Here is a 21,271-nt window from a genome sequence, read left to right on the forward strand (position 1 = left end):
CATATTGTTTATAATATAAAACCATACAATTGATGGAAACAAGAATACAGTAAGTGCCCTTGTCTGCTTCCCCCTCACCTCCTGCAATGGGTCTCTTAGCGAAGAACTTCACTAGATAGTTGAGTTGTTGGTCTGAAGGCTTAAAGACTGATAGTTCATTTTTCTGGGAAGAGTTGGTGCATTCCTGATACCAGTAACTGTAGAAAGATTTCTTCTGATTATTAACTTCATAGCATCACACAATCTTAAAGCATTGTACTAAGATGCTTCTGAGTCTGCAAAAAAAAAAGTCACAATGAAGATTTTTTCATGTTGTTCTTCCCCAGCAGAGCTCATGAGTCATGAGATACGTCACTGGCCTTTCATGCATCAGCACACAGCAGTTCCTCATTCTTTAGAGTAGATTTTGAGAGCTGCAAATAAAAATTAAATTCATCAAAGTATGACAGGAAGAGAATGGTGAGTGTACTTTCTTGATTTCATTTTTATTTTTTTAATGCTATAAATATTAAGCTCCATTGCACTCATGTTAGATATCAAATGGTAGGGCGTTCTTAAGTTTTGTAACCATTTCTACTGTAACTTTGTTCCTGGTCATTCATTGCAAAGAGATTTATGATCTCACATGACAGCTAAACAGGAGAAGTTAACATGCTGATGGTGGAATTAACAATGTTGTAGGAAAGGTATGTTTACTGTAAACAGTTGAATAGTACATCCATGTTAGAATGATGTTGGAATGTATTTTCTTCTGTCGACAGCTAAGGAGAATGACAAGTTGGTATTTATCAGTTTTCTCTTGGGTTTTTTTGTTGGGTTTTTTATTGTTTGGTGTTAGGGTGGGTTTTTTTCTCCTTTTTTCCCCTCTATGGCCTTACGCTATTAAAGAGAAAGGGAAGACTGGGTAGTTGACTTTATTGTCCCTTTATTTTTAATTTCTCTGGCTGTAATTACTACTTTCAGTAACAACTTTGCCCATTACACTTACATGTCATGATCTAAGACTGACAGCATCTGTATGCAGGTCAGTTTTGGAAAGAGCGTGGGATTTAACTTCCCTAGAAGCATGCATCTTCATTGAAAGCGAAGCAAGTGGTTAAATTTGGTGGTGGTGGTAAGGTTTTATATTCCATTATGGAGGGGAAAAACAGTTCAAGCTCCACAACGGTTAACAATGCAGACTATTAAAGGGATAGCGATCAGCCTACGCGCCAGACACAGATTGAATTCTTGCTGCTTGTCATGTAACCAGAGATAAAAGTATTTTCCAAACACTCTGATAAAGTAAATGCTGTCATAATGATTCTGAGCAAGCCTCATCCAGATGTTGCAGACTTCTTGCTCTGGTATTTATTCATAAATCTTGTTAAAATATAATCAGAGAAAGCATGTCTCAATTATAACCATCAAAAATCTGACAATGTTTATACAAATGAAATAATAGTCCTAATGTGTTGACACAAAACTTGTGCCATAGGTTACTGGTGTATCTGAGCCTCCTGATTAGAGCTCACTAATTAATACAAAACTAACTTCTTCCAAGTGAAAGAAGTGTAATTTCCCCTGTGCGTCAAGAATTGGATTATGTCCTTCTGTGTATGCATATGGCTGCTGGAACTTCTACAAGACTTAATACATATGAAAATCTTTATGAATTAACCTGTATGTGTGCTCATAACTTACTCCCCTTACACATCCCATACAACTGTTGTTACCTGATCATGGTGCATAATACCATTTCATTCAAGACCCCAGTTGTGTAGCATAAGTAGAGAAGAATATGTAGATTAAATGGAGTACATATGAACAACCTATAGTACAAAACAATTTGCACCACTCTTCTTTCAAACACTTGATTGCGCAGCCACAGCAGTCTGCTTTTCATTTCCCTCTAGTAAGCTGTAGTTAAAGAAGCAAAAAATACTATAATAATTTTCCCTCAAAATAATCTACTGCCCAGCTATAGGAATGCTACTCAGTTACAACCGGGAGAGGATGGTTGAGCTGATGATTCTGTCAGGATGTGATTGTGCCATGACAGATATAACTGTAAAGTTTTAAAACTATTTGTGAATGCCAAAAAGAAACAACTTAGCTTGGAAAATGTAACATTGTATGTCAAGTATAATTTGTAAGCAGAAAGAACACAGGGATAATTCTTGAAGTTTAGTCTCAACATTATAGCTGGATGAGCTTTTCAGGCACTGAAATGCTACAAGGAAGTGAGAGGGTATCAACAAGTTAAGGCACAACTAGCCAAATGTATCTTGGCAAGTTCAGGAGTGTTCAAAGTAGCTGGATGGACAAAGGGTAAGCACACTTAGCTATTTGACATGCAGTAGCTTGTTGCTCCCTAGTAATTTGTGAGTCTGAGCCCATGGCGGAGGAGTTAAGACTCTTGCTAAAAATTCGTAGCAAACTTGATAGAAACAAATTCTCATACTGCAGGACAGAAACCAGAGCTGAGGCTTGTAAGTTGCAAATTGATTCCCTAAGCCACAACTGTGCAAGCCCAGTGGCTTTATCTGTCATTAACATTGTGCACTGTTGCATATGGTTCCCTGGGATTGCTTTATTGCTTTATTTATTCATGGTTCCCTGGATATGCTCTGATTGCTTTACCCCATACCAGGGGGCTTTCCTGTCTGTCTCTGACCACTGGCAGGCACTTCGTCCTCTCCCATTGCTACCAAATTGGCCTACACAGCTTCTGGGTTGGCACAGCCAGCTAACATTTTCATACTGTGGAGCAATGTGCAGAAGAGGAGTGCAACTGTTGCACTAATACCTGGGTTTACAGATTTTTACATCCTGTCTTGATGCTAGCCAGGTATCAGAAAATTCTCTTCAGATTAGGTGAAGGTGAAACTGGAAATCAAAGAACATAAAACATCCCAGATGAAACCCATATTACATGCTGGATACAAGTTAGGAATCCCTAAAGAAATTACAGGTGAAGGAATGAAAGAAAACCACACATGATATAACTTCACTGATCTACAAAGTATCTCTCCTTGCACTCAGAAGAGTTCCTTTAGACTCTTTTCTCATGAGAGATTGTGTCCTCCTGCATGCCCTACATCTCAGACTGGCTTTATGCAGAGAGCTCTTGGAAGGGGATCCTAGCTCTTACACCTGACAACTTGTAGTCCTCCAGGGGTTCCCTTCAGACATCCTATTTTCCCCTCCAAAATACATTTACCTTTGAGTTATTCAGGGAATACACTTTTAGCTTCTGCTGGTAAAAGGACTCTCTCCCTTTTTTGAAGATGCAGGTGCTACTTTTGCAGGCTGGATGACATTTCCTGTCCTGGACTGGCCTGGGGTCATTCTTTAATTCTGAGAGTTATTTTCATCCCACTCACTCCCATGGTGAGCCAATTTGTATGCTTCGGTGTGAAGTGTCTCCATCCACTAAACCTGTCTTTCTTCATGCACAAGCTGATGTAAAATGTATGTAGCTCATTTTTTCTTTTGAGAGCAGATGCTTTGGGTGAAAAATAGGTTTGGAGTGATTGACTCTTCAAATCAATCTTTGGTACTGTAACGCATGGATTTGAGCTGCGTAGGTTTCTTTGTCCTTGCAAACCACGCTGCAAGGCAGGAAAGTGCTATTTGCTGTATTATACCTAGCAAACCAGAGCACAAAGAGGTTTAAGAGGAGATTCCTCCAAGGATTTCAGCAGTTAGTATTGTTTAAGTGCCCCTCTGTGGCTAAATCAGTGTGCAGGCCACAAGTCTCCTACTGAATACTGTAAGTGCCCAAACTGCCTTTGCATCTTACATCCTGTGTGTTCCCAGGACTGTACTCATCCTACCTGGGCACAGAAAACAAGCAGCTGTCTTCAGCTTGATATCCCTGCCTAGGTACTTCTCTGCCTGTATTTTGAGGGTCTGAGAAGAGATTGAAGGGGGTGGAGAAGTTCATGTTCAACAGCTATCAAATACCAGTACAGTGGCCCGCTGCCTGGGCAGCACATTGGGATGCAGGGAGAGAAAGGTTCAATGCCCAGCTTTGCTTAAAAGGTTGAAAACCTTGAAGCATTTCAAGTGTCCCAGCAGAATAAGCAATAGCCTGGCAACTAACATGTTGTATAGTGGGAATAATTTGTTCTCTCTCATAAAACATCAAAGCAGAAAATAATGCCAGAGTTACTGGGCCAGAGTGGAGTGGACTTGCTAGTGGGTGGAGTCAGTTTGGCAGAGAAGGGTCAAGTCCCTGCTCCACAGACATCATGTGCTCTTTGTTAGTCTGTCACTATGTCGAAAATGTACTTCCGTTCCCTCATGATGCTGGCTTCTGCTCTCCTTGTCCCTACAGCTCTGGTGTTGCTGTGTTGATCACAGCAATTCCCAAGTCTCCTGAGTAACTTGCCTACTACCCCACAAACAAGAAGGGTTTGAGCAGGGAGTTGAACCAACTGTCAAGCTAGTTCCCTGCAGGCTTAAATAACCATCTTTCCAGTAAAAAACTTGATATTTGTTACTCCTTATTTCTTTGGGTTTGTAGTTGTTAGTCAGGATATTGAGGCAAGAGGTATCTCTGTGAAAGACAAGTTGTGAAGAATTGGGGAATGAAGGTCTATAGCAAATGTGAAGATTCAGGGTGGAGTACACATGTTAAATGTGCTGAAGGACCTTGCAGTGGTGTGGCTTGCTTGCTAGTATGGATGCCTGTAATCTCCAGTTGGCGTTGAGCACAGTGCATCTGGGGTGGTCTCAGCCAAAAGGAATTTTTTGTGCTCGTCAAAAGCACTCTGTGATCCAAAACAGAAGTGGGGATGACCTCTGAAAGTGAACTAACACTCAATTGAAGTGTCATGTTCTTCAGCTCGTCTTCATGTTGCTTTGTTGCTGGTGTTGGATCATGGGTGGGCACTTAGGGAGGAGATGGAAGATGTCATATATGAACTGCTATATCTGCCATCTTACATTCCTAAGCTTTTGACAGTCTGGCATCTGAATAAAGAGTAGCCTAATCCATTTGGTTGATTTATGCATCTATCTTGTTCTTAAAATCTTGGGGTGTGGTACTGCTTCTCATTTTCATGCTGTTAAAAAGAGTTGTTATTTCCAAAGCTATGAAGCATCTGCCAGTTAAAGGCTATAAACTGTATTTCCATAACACTTTATTGTCTCAAAGTATGTATCTAAGGAAATGTCTCAGCAGACAAAAGTAGTATTGACTCTTTGTCTAATGGATCTACAACAAAAACCACTGCTGTAAGGAGGGCAATCTAAGGACTGTGGCCCAAACCCTACAAGTAATAGCTGAAACTTAATCATCACCAGCAAGGGAATGAATCTATGCCAGGAATTACTGCAGGAGAAAAAAAACCTGTTTTGGACAGAACAAGTACTTCCTGAAGGATGTCTGCATGGGTTTCTGTTTATGATTGGGAAAGTTCAGGTTAAGTTTGCTAAGGGGGATATTTCTGCAAAATCTCTCTTGATGAAAGTCAGGTCCTTAATTTAAAAAGGCTGTCATACTGTCTGCAATCTATTTATCAGAGTAGGATGGAAGACACTTCTCTTCAAATTTATAGCCTCGTCAGCTTGTAAATGTAGAAATAAACTGAAATAGAAAGTGTGGTGTTATTTTAAAAACTGATTACTTTCTGGAAAAGACCTCTGTCCCTGTTTGCTTGTCTCATTATTGTAACAGTACTTCTCTGATAGCAGGATGCTGCAACTCCTTGTTAGACAAACATAGGTGCTTTTGTGGGGGCTGCTGTGTTGTCCTCTGGATGGACTTTGTCCTCTGTCTTCCCAAATTGCCTTTTGTGGGCTACTGCAACTGAGCACTGGGAAGCTCTTGATTTCAAAGGTGAGAGTCTTGTACTCATGGCTTCAATCTTCAGCTGTCAGAGCAGCCCCATTATCCTCATCTACCCCAAAGGTGTGTCTGCTGCAGGCCACCTGACCAGGGGGACTGAGCAGATGAAGCCCTCTATAGGCAGGTAGGAGCAGCCTCATGCTCACAAGTGCTGGTCCTTATGGGGGACTTCAACCACCCTGACATCTGTTGGAGGGGCAACGCAGCTGAGCACAAGCAATCCAGGAAGTTCCTGGAATCTGTCCATGGCAACTTTCTCCTGCAAGTGATAGAGGAGACCACAAGGAGAGGTGCCATGCTGGACCTTATTCTCACCAATAAGGAGGGGCTGGTAGGGGATGTCAAACTCAAGGGTAGCCGTGGATGCAGTGACCACGAAATGGTGGAATTCAGGATCCTCAGGGCAGCAAGGAGAGCACTCGGCAAGCTCACTAACCTGGACTTCAGGAGAGCAGACTTTGGCCTCTTCAGGGATCTGCTTGGTAGAGTGCCATGGTACAAAGCCCTGGAAGGAAAAGGGGCCCAAGACAGCTGGCTAATATTCAAGGGTCACCTCCTCCAAGCTCAGAAGCGATGCATGCCAACAAAGAGGAAGTCAAGCAAAAGCACCAAGAGGCCCCCATGGATGAACAAGGAGCTCCTGGGCAAAGTCAAACAAAAAGAGGAAGCCTACAGAGGGCGGAAGCAAGGGCAGGTAGCCTGGGAAGAATGCAAAGAAACTGTCCGAGCAGCCAGGGATCAGATTAGGAAAGCCAAAGCCCTGATAGAAATTAGTCTGGCCAGGGATGTCAAGGACAATAAGAAAAGCTTCTATAGGTATGTTAGTGATAAGAGGAGGACGAGGGAAAACGTGGGTCCCCTCCGGAATGAAACAGGTGACCTGGTTACCCAGGATATGGAGAAGGCTGAGGTACTCAACGACTTCTTTGCCTCAGTCTTCACTGGCAAGTGCTTGAGCCACACTGCTCAGGTCACAGAAGGCAGGGACTGGGAGAATGCAGAACCACCACCTGTAGGAGAAGATCAGATTTGAGAATATCTAAGGAACCTGAAGGTGCACAAGTCCGTGATGACAGCTGATGAGTTGCATCCGCAGGTCTTGAGGGAACTGGCAGATGAAGTGGCCAGGCCACTCTCCATCATATTTGAGAAGTCCTAGCAGTCCAGCAAAGTTCCTGCCAACTGGCAGAGGGGGAACATAACCCCCATTTTTAAGAAGGGTAAAAAGGAAGACCCAGGGAACTACAGGCCGGTCAGTCTCACCTCCGTGCCTGGCAAGATTATGGAGCAGACCCTCCTGGAGACTATGCTCAGGCACATGGAAAACAAGGAGGTGATTGGTGACAGCCAACATGGCTTCACTAAGGGCAAATCGTGCCTGACAAACTTAGTGGCCTTCTATGATGGGTTACAGTGTTGGTGGATAAAGGAATGGCAACTGACATCATCTACCTGGACTTGTGCAAGGCATTTGACACTGTCCCACACGACATCCTTGTCTCTAAATTGGAGCGACGTGGATTTGATGGATGGACCACTTGGTGGATAAGGAATTGGCTGGATGGTCTCACTCAAAGAGTTGTGGTCAATGGCTCAATGTCCAAGTGGAGACCAGTGACGAGTGGCATTCCTCAGGGGTCAGTATTGGGACCGGCGCTGTTTAACATCTTTGGCGACATGGACAGCGAGATCGAGTGCCCCCTCAGCAAGTTTGCTGACGACACCAAGCTGTGTGGTGTGGTCGACACACTGGAGGAAAGGGATGCCATCCAGAGGGACCTTGACAGGCTGGAGAGGTGGGCCCGTGCGAACTGCATGAAGTTCAACAAGGCAAAAAGTGCAAGGTCCTGTGTGTGGGTGGGCGCAATCCCAAGCACAACTATAGGCTGGGCGAGGAATGGATTGAAAGCAGCCCCGAGGAGAAGGACTTGGGGGTATTGATTGATGAGAAGCTCAACATGAGCTGGCAGTGTGTGCTTGCAGCTCAGAAAGCCAACCGTGTCCTGGGCTGCATCAAAAGAGGTGTGACCAGCAGGTCGAGGGAGGTGATCCTGCCCCTCTACTCTGCTCTCGTGAGACCCCACCTGGAGTACTGCATCCAGCTCTGGGGGCCCCAGTACAGGAGAGACGTGGAGCTGTTGGAGAGAGTCCAGAGGAGGGCCACGAAGCTGATCAGAGGGCTGGAGCACCTCTCCTACGAGGACAGGCTGAGAGAGTTGGGATTGTTCAGCCTGGAGAGGAGAAGGCTCCGGGGAGATCTAATTGCAGCTTACCAGTACCTGAAGGGGCCTACAGGAAAGATGGTGAGGGACTGTTTATCAGGGAGTGTAGTGACAGGACAAGGGGTAATGGGTTTAAGCTGAAGGCGGGTCAATTTAGATTAGATGTTAGAAAGAAATTCTTTACTGTGATGGTGGTGAAGCACTGGAACAGGTTGCCCAGAGAGGTTGTGGATGCCCCATCCCTGGAAGTGTTTAAGGCCAGGTTGGATGGGGCTTTGGGCAACGTGGCCTAGTGGAGGGTGTCCCTGCCCATGGCAGGGGGGTTGGAACTAGATGATCTTTGAGACCCCTTCCAACCCAAACCATTCTATGATTCTATGAAATGGGATCCCTGTGCACTAAGTTTTTGATGTTTAAATAATCTAAACTACTGACTGAAGCCCTCTTTGTAATCAGGAAACCACCTTCGGAGACTGATCTGTCTGGTTCTGTTACACTGGTTGTAAAGGGACAGGCTCAGATGTTTAAACTTAAGTGAAAGCAATGGCACTCGTTTTTCTTAGACTATCTTGGAAAAAGGATATAGTCAGGCATAGGGGACCAGATGTTCAGAAGACCTCAGCTTTTAGGTTAGGCACTTAAATGAAGTCAGTTTTTCCACCTTTGTTTCTCCCAACATAGACTAGAAGGTGCTTAGCAGGGCTGCAAAGCGTGGTTTTGAAATCTCAACTCAATGTCAAAAATAAAGGAATGACAAAAGGAACTGGATCTGATGTCTCAGGAAATTGCAGTATTTTATCACCATTGATCTCAAGTCAGGGAAGAGTTGAAATGCTTCAACAGAAAGTTCACAGAGTGCAGGTGTCTTTTACTTTATTATTTTGTAGTGATAACAGAATATTTCAGCACTTATAAATTGTACTATTTTGTTAATCTCTTATAGGCTGCAGGGCCCATATGGGGATGTAGTTCCATAATATTTTGTGCCTCTTTATCCCTCGTTTCTCAGAGCGTCTTCTGCTCATTTTGGCTGTATCACATGCAATGCACTCCTTTTTGTTTGTGTTGCTTCTCTCCTGTGTCTGAAAGCAAATGCAGAGCTGGACCTTCAGAGTGTGAGAACAGCCACTGTAACAGAGACAATAGGAAGAGTGAGTGCTTGATTTAATGCATATGCTAGACCAACAGATGAACCACTTGTTGGAAAACAACCTAAGTGGGATGAACTGTAGTTATAAATAAATCATTGCTGGTGCTTGTATGGCAAGTTTGGAAGCTTATAATAGCCCCTTCTTTTTATTATGCTGCTCTTTGACATGTGCCCTGACTTGTACAACCACAACATTTGCATACTCTTTTTCTTCAAACAGTCAAGCAAGCCTGCTTTGTTCTGTTCAGGAAACAAAATCCATAACCATGCATTAAAAACCTGAGGAATGCAAAGTGGAGCCAGTCTTTCCCCTCTGGAAGCCATCTTTCAAAAGGAATTGGATTCTTAAATACGCAAGGAGTTTAGAGGAAGTCTTCAACTCTAAATGGGTTTGTCAGGTCTGTGAATCCCACCAAATATCACTAGAGATAGGCCACATTTATAGCAGCCCTCTCCTCTTGGACGTGCAGGTATCATCAGTAAACAGCTGCCGCATGAAAAGAATAGGGCATGGGGTTTGTGGCAGCTAAGAAGAGGTTGTCCCCCTGTCCTACTGCTGGGGTGCCACAGCCACTGAGAAGGGAGTGGGCTTGGAAGCTGGAGCAAATAGCATCAATACACAGCATGGGAAGGGTTGGCAAAATCTGTCAACCTGAACCAGTTTTTCCCATAAGCTCTGTGGCTCCTCAGGAGCATTACATTTAGGAGAAGCTGAAGCATAAAAGTGCTTTGGCCAGAAGGGTGAGCTGCTATTGCTTTTTTCCCCACACCCCATCAGCAGTTTTGATATGCTGAACTTGCAATGTGCAAGGCCACAGTGCAACAATAATTGTTTTCCTACTCACATAAAAAGCTGGAACCTCTAACAAAGGTGGTGTGGGTATTTGGATGCTGGGTATAGCATAAGCTCTTGGTTCTAGATTTTTCATTTAGAAGGAAGTAAATGTTTGTCCCTATAATAAGCTATCTTTTATTTTGCTTTAAATGTCTGTATGCTAAACGTAACTTATTTGCATCAGTGGATAGCTAAACTATGTCAAATATAAGTATAGCCAGTTTGGGGGTTTGCCTATTAAGGTGATTTGGCTAATAATTTTAAATGATTTTTAACATCAATAGTTTGCTTTTTTTTTACAAGGTATTTCTATTTGATTTTGTGGGGTTTTTTTCCTTGAGCATTAATAAAAATTGATTTAGGCAATAAACTTTGCCGTGGCAATCCAATAAATAAGGGAGACCCTGTAAAGCAGTATTGAAATAGGACACTTATTGTGAATTGCTTGAGCAACAACTTTCCCCTTCAGGTGCCAAACTGTCAACAAGTAATGCTAACTTATGTGCATAGCTGTGCTGCTGTAAGGTAAGGATAGACGTTTTCCTTCTCCCTACAAATCCAATAAGATCTTGTTCTTTCTAAAAAAGGATTATTTTAGGGTAGTATGGAGGCAAATATGACGAGGAGGAGGAGGTGTGTTGGGTTTGTGTGGCAAGGTTTTGGTAGCGGGTGGGGGCATGGCCTATAGGGGTGGCTCCTGTGAGGAGCTTCTAGAAGCTTCCACAGTGTCTGATAGAGCCAATGCCAGCCAGCCCCAAGATGGACCCGCCCCTGGCCAAGGCCAAGCCAATCAGCGCCTCTGTGATAACATATTTAAGAAGGGGGGAAGGTTTTTTTACAGCTGGGGGGGGGGGAGAGTGTGAAGGTGTCACATCAAGGTCAGTGCAGGAGGAGGGGGGAGGAGGAGGCGGCGGCGCTCCAGACACCGGAGCAGAGATCCCCCTGCAGTCCGTGGTGAAAACCATGGTGAAGCAGGCTGTTCCCCTGCAGCCCGTGAAGGAAGGAAGAGGGGGTGTAGAGATTCCACCTGCAGCCCGTGGAGGACCCTACGCTGGAGCAGGTGGAGGCACCCGAGGGAGGCTGTGGCCTGTGGGAAGCCCGCGCTGGAGCAAGTCCCTGGCCGGACCTGTGGACCTGTGGAGAGAGGAGCCCATGCCAAGGCAGGTTTTGGTGGCAGGACTTGTGACCCCGTGGGAGACCCACGCTGGAACAGTTTTCTCCTAAAGGTCTGCACCCCATGGAAGAGACCACGCCGGAGCAGTTCGGGAAGGACTGTAGCCCGTGGGAGAGATTCCATTTTTGAGCAGGGGAGCGATGAGAGGAGTCCTCCCCCACGAGGACAATGAAGCGGCAGAAACAATGTGCGCTGCACTGACGGCAACCCCCATTCCCCTCCTGCCGCTGAGGGGGGAGGAGGTTGAAGCCGGGAGTGAAGTTGAGCCCGGGAAGGGGGGAAGGGTGGGGGGAGGTGTTTTAAGGCTTGATGTTACTTGTTTTTTTTTTATTGCTCTATTCTGTTTAGTAATAAATTAGGTGAATCCCTTTTTCTAAGTTGGTTGTTTTGCTCGTGATGATAATTAGTGAGCTCTCCCTGTCCTTATCTGGACCTGAGCCTTTTGTTAACTTCTCCCCATCATGCTGGGGAAGGAGTGAGTGAGCGGCTGCGTGGTGCTCAGCTGCCGGCTGGGCCTAAACCATGTCAGTCCTTTTTGGTGCCCAACGTGGGGCCTGAGAACATCGAGATAAGGACACCTCTCATCGCTCCCCTGCTCAAAATGGAGTCTCTCCCATGGGCTACAGTCCTTCCCGAACTGCTCCAGCGTGGTCTCTTCCATGGGGTGCAGACCTTTAGGAGAAAACTGTTCCAGCGTGGGTCTCCCACGGGGTCACAAGTCCTGCCACCAAAACCTGCCCTGGCATGGGCTCCCCTCTCTACGGGTCCACAGGTCCGGCCAGGGACTTGCTCCAGTGCGGGCTTCCCACAGGCCACAGCCTCCCTCGGGTGCCTCCACCTGCTCCAGAGTGGGGTCCTCCACGGGCTGCAGGGGGACAGCCTGCTTCACCATGGTCTTCACCACGGGCTGCAGGGGGATCTCTGCTCTGGTGCCTGGAGTGCTGCTGCCTCCTCCTCCCCCCTCCTCCTGCACTGACTTTGATGTGACATCTTCACACTCTTCCCCCCCCAGCTGTAAAAAAAACCACCTTCCCCCCTTCTTAAATATGTTATCACAGAGGCGCTGATTGGCTTGGCCTTGGCCAGGGGCGGGTCCATCTTGGGGCTGGCTGGCATTGGCTCTATCAGACACTGTGGAAGCTTCTAGAAGCTCCTCACAGGAGCCACCCCTATAGCCCATGCCCCCACTCACTACCAGAACCTTGGCACACAAACCCAACACAGGAGGCAAGATCTAGTTGGAGGGATCACAAATAACTTTCTGTGTGGTAGGTATAGCAGAAAGTGCTTTGGTACAAATGTGTCCTTCAGCCTGCTCCTCAGCTGTTTCTGAATTTGTGTTAGAGGAGTGAGTTTTGGGAAACTGAGGTACCATGCTTTTTCTTCCCTTTCCTCTGTTAGAGAAACGGATGATGAGGGGGAACAAGGGCACACTGACAGGGTATGGACAAAAGAGTTGCAGTACTAAAAAAATTGTGTTGAAAAGATACTACCCACTTGCCTTACCCTAGAGCTCCTGAATTCCTCAAAAAGCAAGCCCAAAAAGAAGAAAAATGAAGTACAAGTAAACAGGCAGTGACATTTAAACCTTAAATGCTGACTCTTATCAGGAATTCTATTTCATGCAATGATGCACTAAAGTGTTGGCTTAGTCGAAATGAGAGGTCTTTGTGTGACATGCTATAAAGGTCAAAGCAGAAGGGTTGACCGTGTTGCAGAGTCCAGACTGAGTACAAGACTGGGCTGCAGAAGGACAGATAGATCCAAGCGAGAGAGAGAGTTGGATGGTACGGTAGTAGTGGCCAATCCTTTGGCTGTCTTCCCATTCTCAGATGTTCTATTACTACCTAGCCAAGGAGAATTCTGCTGAGGATTTCCAATGAGGTTATCAGTGAGGCTCTGCGAATATTTACAGCTGCTTTTGAAAAGAAGCAAGGACAAAGAGGCAATTTCTAAGAAAGTGAGGGGTTGAAGCCACAGTTTTTACTCAAAACTGCAAATCTTGCCAAGCTGTTCTTGCTCAATGGGTGGAGTTTCCCTTTCTTCTGCATTTTCTTGCTTTGTAATTTTTTTCCCCTGGCAAATCATTGTTTCCATATAGGAGTAAGTCAAAAGGGTGTTTTTCCTGTTGAAGCTCGGATAGAAGGAATAATGCCCAGTTTCCTACTGACCCTAGCTGTGATGAAGTTTAAAGTCAATGTTGCTGTTTGAGGGAGCTGGTCTATTGCAACAAAACTCCTGCAGGGTCCTTTGAAAATCCCTGCCAAAATTTCTTCAAAAAGTATTTACATAGCGTGTGTAAACAGTATTTGCACCCATGAATGAGATGACTGGTTCTGTCACTAGTTAAAACATTATAAACAGCCCCATGTTATCAGGACAGATATGTCTTCATATTCAAGAACAGTTTAAACTTTCTAAGATTTGAGGAGTGCATCAAAGTATGCTATCTTATACTGCACCTTACAGGTCAGTGCTTTACAATTCTTAAGACCACTTTCCTATTGTTGCCTACACTGTGACACATCTGTGAAGTTGAAGTGCTGCCTACCCTGTTGTGGGGCTAGCCCTGTTTGGGATAACTTACCAGATTTTAGGTTTCCATAGTGCACAGTAGAAAATAGGAAATTTGAAGTAGGGTTACAGGTAAAGTACTGTCAAAATATGGGATCATCAGTTAGACATGAATTTAAAAACTGTAATTTGATCTGTCTGCAGTGACAGCTGTAAAAAGTGTTGCTCTAAAAGGGGAAACCAGCTTGAAGTAACAAAAATTTAATGAATATAAATATGTTGGACTGAGGATGGGGAGTAATATAAGAGGTTAACAGGGAACCTGCAGGTGAAACAGGAAAAAATCAACTTGGAGCAAACACCTCTGCATCCTTACCAATCAGTATATGATATTGCTCATGAGTGGTTTGGTTTTTAGTAAACTAGCTGAAAAGCTTATGGGAATGTTTGAACTGCCCAGGACTCAGCAGTGCTTGCTGTGAATGGCTTAGCATTGCACAGTGCTTTGGTAGACCCTGGTTTTCGCTAAGAGCCTTTCAAAAAGGGATATTTTGCACCCCTGCCCACTACAAACCCACACAGTTGTTCAATGTCCAGCAGCTTCTCTGTCTATATGTGTTGAGTCTCGTGCGATGTTTCACGTATTGGGAAGGTGAAATACCTGGAGACATAATGAAGCAATAAAAGGGAGATGCTGGTCTGGCAGAAAGTTTGCTGGCAAATGCTGTTTGCATTCAGACTGTGCAAAAATGCGATGACCAATGGGTCCCAAGAGGGGAAACGTTCCTTTGGATGGAGAACAGAGCAGAACCTGTGCCTAGCTCTGGACATCAGCCAGCTGGACATCTTAGTGCAGTCTCAATGTAGGTGCTGGAAACAGAGAGGTGAAAGAGGAGGAGCTGCTCTGGAGGGAGTGGGAGGTCAGGAGCTGTCTGCAGCCCTGCCCAGAGAAGGAAGAGCTTAACCCAGCTTGTCTATGGGACACAGATAATTTGCAGTCATCTCAAGCAAGCTTTGACTACAAAGAGATTGGGAATCCCTGATCTGAGGCTTATGCTACGTTAACATAAAAAGCCTGATTCTAGCTAGCAGAAAGCCCTACGGCCATGGATATGGCCTGTGGTGCTGGATGTCAGAGAATGTTTAAAGCCAAAAATATTTTGAGTTGGATGAATTCACAGTGGAGTAGCCCATACAAGGTAGCATTTCTAAAATGAAATAAAAGGGAAGATAAGGTAAAGATAAAAAGAAAAATTTTTTTAAATGAAGTAAAGGGAATTAGTTGATCTGTGTAATGATGTAAGCATAAAGGACTTTAGAGCTGTGTGGATTTGGCTTGAGAGGCAGAGGAACAGCAGGATTTAAGGATGTAGTAGCCTAGCAATGACTTCATTTGGGAGAGACTTTTATAGGTTCTGACATGGATATGAGGTGTCAGTGAGTTAATACACAAGTTTAGAGACACTGACTTGGTGGGAGTGGTAATGGCTTGGGGGACAGGCAGCAGGGAAAGAGGCAGGGGCTGTAGCTCCACAATTGTGAGCACCCTGTATGCAAAGAATCCTGTCTAATAGGGACCCTGCCCCATTTTCAGCTGTGCTGCAAAATGCACTGCAATAAAACAGAGTTAAAACATGAAAAAAATGCAGTAATAAAGAGCTTTTTATTCTCCTTGTCTTGATTCTGGAAGTGGCTCCCAGCTTTTGGGAAATGGATAAGGGAAGAACCATTGTACTCAAAAGACTTGTCCATGTCCTCCAACATCTTTCTAGTTCCTTTAGCTGCTGTAGCAGCTGGTTTTTTGGTTGTTTCTCAACGTATTGCCAAGTCTCTAGAGAGTGGAATGTAGCTTAGAGTAAAATAATTATTTTGAAAAAAATAAGACCTGTTGTAGTTTTACATCTCTTTCAAGCTGCTTTCTTGTGATGGCTGGTCATAAAGGAGAATCAGATTCTTAACATCTGAGAAGGATGTCTTCCCCGCATTGCTTTTAACTGCAGAAAATCTCTCATCAGTTTCTGATAGTGAGGGGAGCACAAGTGTGTGTGCTCAGGACAAGCAGCAAAAAGCAGTAACCAGCTCTCTGAAAGGTGGCAGTGTAAGGCACTGAAATGTTGGTGTGGGGCAGCCAGTGCTCTTGGCACTGAATTTCCAGAGGTTTTGCCTTTAGTAAGGAGGGGCTGATGGCTGAATTTTGTTGCTGAACCTCACATCTTTTATCTCAGTGGAGAACACAAAATTAATCCTTGCGTGGCAACCTGTTCTGCCCATCTGCAGACATTGCACATGCAGAGCAGTATGTACCTTTACAGGAAGAAAACGTTATCCATTTTTTCTTATGGAAAAGCAGTGCGAAACGTGTAAATTCTGTGAAGAAATACAGCTAATGCCTTGCCATTAGGTAAATTGGAAAGGCAAAATTCTGCCTGTCTGCTTCCAGACAGTCCCAGGCATTGGTCACTTTTTTCTTTTTTTTTCTCTCCATACAATACCCATAGAGACTTGGTTTTCAGCTTGGCCAGTCTCTTAAACAGGTCATATATTTTGCAATTCCACATTATAGTCATTGCATCAGCAAACATCATACCAACCCCAGTGTTAAGTTCAGGATGGGAGGCAAAGTATCTTCCTAGTCAGCAATATCACTAGATAAAAGAGATTTTGAAGATACCAGTTTATACCAAATATTTTCTAGGAGATAAATGGGAATGGGTCTATTTTGTAAAGTTCAGAGAGCTCCTCCTGGCCATTTCTAAAGGAACATTTTAACCCCCCTGCCTCTTTTTACAGTTGTTTTCTTTCACTCTTTAAAGACTATTTCTAGATTATTTTGGACTCTGAAATGAAGTCACACTTACTATTTTGCCAAAACAAAATTATTTGGTCACTGTGCTATTCCCCAGAATTCTGTTTGGAAAGAAGCTTTGAAGGAATTTCTGTTGCGGGGACACTAAAGTGTCAGCATTCCTTGCTGAACTTGCACTGTTCCCTAACAGGTCTCTAAGTAGGCTGTGTCTCACTGCAGTTGTACTTTCTTGTCAAAACTGAATGCCTCTTCTACAGGAAGAAAAAAAAAAAAAAAAATCCTCTATTCCTTGAAGACAATATTGTTTCCAAAATGTTAGCTGTTTGCTTTCTTCAAAACAAATGCAACTTGCTAAGGGGCTTTTGGGGTAAATATTGACACAATTAAGTTCCCTGCAGTTTTCATTCTACGTTGTATGTGTCTAAAACAATATGGCAATATAATGACTAATTTTCTATGGTATAATGTAAACATTGGGGTCGTTATTTTTATGTGTTCACCTTTGACAACCCAGCCATAAACTTCAATTTAAAAGGTACTGAATGATCTGAGGGTATTTTTTCCAGGATTTGTTATAATAGCATGACTTTTGTATAAGAACACCTTACTCTTTTCTTGCAAATCCCTGAGAAGATTTCAAGGCATCCAGTTTGACTGTGTTTAAAAAAAAAACAACAGAACTAACCAACCCTGGGACTGCCCCCATCCTTTCTGAGCCCTGTCTTTTTACAGTTTCAGGCACTGATTTCTGTTGGGCAATGTAAATGCTTGCTGTTACATAATTAAAGACAAGTTTTTTTCTTAAACAAGTAGAGCGCACTGAAATTTAGACTCCTTTCCAGTAAGTTTTTCTCCCCTATATTCTGGCCTCCCCACAGACACTTTAACAGTTCTGCACATTTTCAGTCTTTTGGAATTAATTATTTTTATATTAATATGGTTCTTTGCTAATTCTCTAATTGCAAAGTTTCTCAGCACTGAGGAAGGCTGCAAATAGCACACCCTGAGCTATGCAGTCACGGTAAGTCTCCTGACTCCAGGAGATGGTCTGTATGACTGCAAATACTTCCTTTTCACGACTGTCAGATCGATCTCATAGTAAGTACCCCTGCATGGCATGATTGTCCATGTTCATGAGGGGATGGGTAAATATTTGGGCTGCTTAGCAGAAGGGAATCATATCTTTCCTTTGAAGCTGAGTGGTTTAGGAGATTTGAATGCTATGTTCAGATAGATAAATGGAAGCTTAGCAGTTTCTTTCTCCTCCCTCCCTACCAATATTTGACCTCACTTAAAAGTGTAAGCAGAACTGAAGAATCTGTGATTTCTTCAGAGTACACAGAAAAGTGTTCATTGGCTGTATTTGGATCAAAACTATGTGGGAGAGTTTGGCAGAATAACAAATGTATGAAAATATTGCTATGCCATAGTGTTTGCATGATTAGGACTTCTATCATACTACAAAACCAAAAAAGAAAGAGACATACACTTAAACCCCACCAAACTTCAAACAAAAAAAAATCAAATGCTTCTGATACATTATAATTGATTTTATTGGACATTAAATATTTCAGTTTTACTACTGAAATGACTTGTGTTGTGGTTTGCCTGTATTTAACACTTAAAATAAATGAAAAAGTGACATGGAAAAAGAACCATTGGTTGATATAAATTCTTTTCACTTGTCTGTAAAAACAAAAGATGACTGAAGGCTTACCTACACTATGTGTGGTATTTGTTCTGGGTTATTTTGTTGTGGTTTCCAGGAAAACAAAAATCAATTGTTTGCTCATCTTTTAATGTGGGTGTTTTCTTATTTGATTAGTCAAGTCTTACAGGATTAGCTTGGTGTCTGAGTTTCTAAGACTACCACTGAAAGTAGAATAAAAAAAGGAGGAAGAAAGAAATAGAAGATGTAGAAGAAAGCGATGTTTGCTGTTACTTGCATTTTGCATGTATATATGTATATAAGGGACCTTTTAGCATAGCTGTCTAATGGTCAAGATCTTCAGGGAGGTTTTTTCTCCTTCTGTTACGAAACGTCTGGAAAGCACATTGATTGTACTTGTCATACAGCTGAGCAGTCATGTTGTGACAGGTATTGGAGCATGTTCGAATATACTTGAGTAAGCATACAAAACTTTAATCTTAGTACATTGCTTTTTCTTTAAGGGATGTTACTGTGTTTTAATGTGCATCTGCCATTTCAAACCAGACTGTTATCCAAAGATTCAGGGCAAGGAAGGGAAGGAGATGTGGAAGATGGAAGTCATAACAATGCCATAAATGAGAAACTTGTGCAATGTAAAGAGATTCTGTAACAATATTGACATCTAGTAAACTTTGCAGAATTGTTTTGTGAAATTTCCAGTAAAAATTCATGGAAACACATACACTTATTAATTTTTTTGCTATAAAATCTTGGGAGACTAAAGCTATCAAATAAGCGTCAGAAAATGATGTTTATTCATCTGCAGTATTCGGGTGGCTTCTGCCTTGAAAATACAGAGTAGGTAAGAGACAACCCTTCTTGGTCTCACAGGTGAAATGAAGCAAGACTTTTTGCTGTTCTGCATTGTCACTCAGAGCACTTCCCCATTTGCAAGTGTATAAAGATCCCTTATGCTATAGCTAACTGATGGGTTTTTCCTCTTCATGTTTAAATGATGCATGTGATGGGTATCTAGTACTGCCTTTGGGAAGCTTCTTAATAATTTCTTTGCTCTGAAGTAGAGTCCACGCTTTAGTTCCCTTCCATCCCAGCTCGACTCCCATGGCATGCTCTTACCTATTCTTTTTCCCATCATACTGACCCAGGTTGTGTTGCACAAACTTGTACAATACTTTATCAAACCCACTGTCCTACTGACTAGAAAAGATTTGATTTGCTGTGGTGGCACTTGGGCTTTGGAGAACAATATTGTATTTCTTTTCCACACTGGCACCATCTAGCTTGCCTGTTTTTAAGATAGAGGCAAAGAAAACTGATCCAGTAGCACTGCAGGCTCCTCACGTATGTGGGGAGTAAATCAGGGGCCTCACTTCCTTGGGAGCCTCTTATTTTTCCCTGATTTTTCTGTCTTCCCTACTCTCCATTCTCTCAGTAACCTGTTTTGTTCCTCTCAGTAGGTCTTTAGATTTTGACTCCTTCCTCCTTCCCCTGACTTTTATGCAGGTTATTTGAGGACTGACTTCCAAGTCCAAGAACTTCATGGGAGCTTTGTTATCCATAATGCAAATCATATGCTTCAAAATATGATGGATGGCAACCAGAAACAGAAGTTTCATTTTTTTTCTATCTTTTCAGGTAATTTCTTTCTTTTTCAGATTGACTTAGTGGTTTTTGAACTGGCAGAATATGGTGATGTTTTTGAAAAATATGTAAAGCGCTTGGGCAAGGTAGCAATGTGGGGCAGGTCATAGTGGGTTGAGAGGTCTCAAGACTGTGGCTGTGCAGTGTAGAGTATAAATGAAAGGAGCAGCTGGATGTAAGGGGGATCTTGGGGGTGGGGATACACACTGTTCTAAAGCCAGAAGCTCAGAGCTTTATTCACTGGTAAAGCAGCCCATCATGTTATAAGTGCTTCAGGAGGAGGAAACAGGGCTGGAAATATTCCTGCTCCCACAAGCAGCAATGTAGTAGGCCCTCAGAGTGTCTGTTCTCTGCTTTCCTACAGGCCACAGCACATTTGTACAGAGCACTTTACAGATGCTGTTCCAGCTGCACAGATGTGAGGCAGCTAATGCCAGTTCGCCTCAGGTGACGTGGGAGTCTGTATCTAGCAAGCTAATGCATGCAGTGTAAATGCAGCAGCACAGATGGAATTGGACCTGCTTGTGTTTCTCAAGAGTAATAACCTACTCCCGTTTCCCAACCAAATGGCTCTTGGGCTGTAGTCTCCAGGCCCTGAATTAGAAAGGCGTGATCCCTGGCACGTGTGGAGCTCTGGTACAGAGTGGATAATTATTCTGTTATATATCCATACATATACTGTCTGCCAACTTCTCTGCATTCATTGACTTTCCGACTGAGTTGGCCACATTTTAGATGCCAGCCTTTGCTGTGGATGGAGCAGGTGGGAAATGAAGTTATGTTCCTTGGTCAGTGTAAGAGCTCCAGGACCTGGTCTCAGCCTCTTTTTAAAGGAAGGACCTGCACTGCTCAAAGCAGCCATCTGAAGATCCTAGATGGGACAGAAGGCAAAATGGGGGAGAGATGGGAGCAGGCTGCAAGTAAGTAGCAAACTTGATAGTACATATTTGATTACATCAGTGTCTCTTCTCCTCCCTCCCCTTATACTCAGTGACATAAGGAGCTGCTTACAGCCAAAAAGAACCATAATCCCTAATTCAGTTTATGAATCTTGCCCCTTGGTATTCATAAATAAAATCCAAGCAAGGCTTTATAAAGAATATTTTCCATCACTTTTTAATACAATCTGAGACCATAAATGTGCAACCCATAGCAAAATTTTATGCCAGCTATCACTGCTGTAGCCAGCTTAGAAGGTAGAAATTTAGCTCAACTGTTCCATCCCTGATCCTCTCTCTAGATGGAAGAGTCTTGCTCATTTATAAAGGGGTGGACAAAATCCACATTCCCTTAGCAAGAATGAAATCTCCCAGCAGGAAAGCTCTCTTGCTCATGGCCAAAGGCACAGCAGTCAGTGGCTTTCCCTATGTAGCAGGACTATGTGTAGTCCTCCAGGCTGTCTGAAGGTCCTTCCTTTTTGC

At 43.4% G+C, this 21,271-nt stretch overlaps 1 long non-coding RNA gene across 1 annotated transcript; it reads left to right on the forward strand.

Annotated features, from left to right (window-relative positions):
• Positions 1–391: 391 nt before the first annotated feature.
• LOC142601549 (uncharacterized) lies at positions 392–20,759 on the forward strand. The gene is made up of 3 exons (XR_012835069.1): positions 392–459; positions 19,713–19,844; positions 20,215–20,759. It is a non-coding gene; the product is annotated as an uncharacterized LOC142601549 (long non-coding RNA).
• The last annotated feature ends 512 nt before the right edge of the window (positions 20,760–21,271 follow it).

Source organism: Balearica regulorum, chromosome 4 (assembly GCF_011004875.1).
Source record: "Balearica regulorum gibbericeps isolate bBalReg1 chromosome 4, bBalReg1.pri, whole genome shotgun sequence".
Classification (NCBI taxonomy): Eukaryota; Metazoa; Chordata; class Aves; order Gruiformes; family Gruidae; genus Balearica; species Balearica regulorum.